We start from the raw sequence: 2,050 nt of genomic DNA on the forward strand, positions 1-2,050 counted from the left end.
ATGTAGGACAAATATAGAAAGCTTCCCACTACCCAGCTTCTTCTTCACATGTACCAAATGTCCTCTCTTTCCTTTTTGTAAGGAAGTTAAAACCAGTGTGCCGGAGTGTGAATATCGTGAGCCACATCTTTCAGCAACTGCCATGTGTGGCGCCAATCAGGCGAGGTACGTCCTCCTCAATCACGGTGCTTCGACTAATGCAAATGGTGGATGTGTCAACACGGCACTCCACTGGGCGGTACCTGTAGGCAACATGGGTTGTGCGCATCTCCTTCTGACGCATAGAATCCCACCACTATCACCAATGAAGTAGACATCACGCTTCTAATGCTTGCTACTTGCAATGCTACTGTATTCTCCTTTCCCCAACACCTAAACGCCGTTTCGCGTCACAAATCTGTGCCGTCACCCCACTCCTCTATTTGCAAGTAAGCTTTGAATTGCCTTGCAAAGGCTTGAACATCTTGCTTTGGCGCACTTTGATGGTGGATGTCTTGATGGGGTGTTTGGGCAGGGAATTATTAAACTCTGGCGTAATTTCCTTCAAGTAGACATGATCGGGGCACAGCTTCTTGCTGCCTCTCGATCTCCTCAGTACATTGATTAGAAGTCGTCTCCACCTAGCCATTTGAGGTGGCTATAAGTCAACAGTACGCCTCCTTTCTTCTCGAGGGGTGACTTTTGCGGCCATTAGTCTCAATGGGTAAATACCACTCACTGGAGCTAGGAAAAGACAAATTGTAAACCTGGGCACTGTTCTCTTAACTACAGGTCAATGATAGCTCCAATAGTGCTCAATGTCCCTGCTAAAGTTTATTAACTGAGACAACAAATTTTCACAAGCTGATTAGCATCTACTAATAACCCTGCTAATATTCCATGTGCTATCACCTACCAGATGCCATCATTTCTAGCTATCTTTTTTGCTTTGCAACTAACATAACTATAGTAAATAGAGGAAGTGGCGAGACGACCTAGCCTCTGGCCGGCGAATGAGGTTTCACGGCAGTCTGTGAAATCCGGTCCAAAGCTATGGCCTGCAGAGCATTGCAATCTTCGATTTCTTCACCATTTTCTATCTATAATTAGCTTCTTATCAAGCAGGTACCTGTGCATGCTGTGGTCACAGCATTCCATCTTACATAATATTGGCCAAAAACACCCTTGTTCAAAAGATCACATTGCCAATTGATGCACTAAAGCCATGCAGACATGTGTTTGCAAATTGGGATGTGAAAAGGCACTGTGAAGCGGTCGTCATATGTGTTACAGCATGGACACAGTACGAGTAGGGGGGAAAATGTTGGATGAGCCCACAAACGAAGGCTTGACCGACTGTTTAAAAAAGCATCAGCTTTGGAAATGGGACCCAGATAATAGATGGGATTTGTCCTTAAGCAAGGTCAATACCCATACGGTGCATTCGCATTACTGCTCTCAATGCCTTATTCCTTTCAACTTCATGCTACTTCCTTTTGATTCTTGCAGCTTTCTTATGCAACGTTTTTGACTGCCCCAATTGCCTACTTGAATTTTGTTTTTTCAATTAGGCTGTGAACATGTTTTTCGAAGGAATAACCAAGGATAAACAATTTCGGAGATGGAGATGTCGACGAGAAGCAGGCAGTCAGTAGTGATGAAGAGGAGTCTTCTGCGTCAAAGAAGGGTGAAGTAGAGGACTGTCCATCTACACTGTGGTGCAATATATGGCACAGATATGACTTGTCGCCCGACATCTCCAGGTAGAGAAGAGACACTTCACTTGAGGTGTCGTGGCGAATAATTTTTTGCATTAATACCTACTTTAACCGCAAGGTTTCAGTCATTGAGTCGTAGCTGCCTTCTAAAATAATCGGTTTTGTCCCTTGTTGTGCTCATGCGCGTGTATGAGTTGTCAGGGAGAAATGCGCAGTTATTTGTCGATTAAATGCATTTGTTGTCAGCGGTCAAGAATCGTCTGGAGGGACTCATAACGGATTTTTGGAAAACCTAATGCACCTATTTGTGAAAAGAGAAGAAAACAAGTGCAAATTTAGGCTCTTTCTCCGCG

Source organism: Echinococcus granulosus (assembly GCF_000524195.1).
Source record: "Echinococcus granulosus chromosome Unknown EG_S00086, whole genome shotgun sequence".
Lineage (NCBI taxonomy): Eukaryota > Metazoa > Platyhelminthes > Cestoda > Cyclophyllidea > Taeniidae > Echinococcus > Echinococcus granulosus.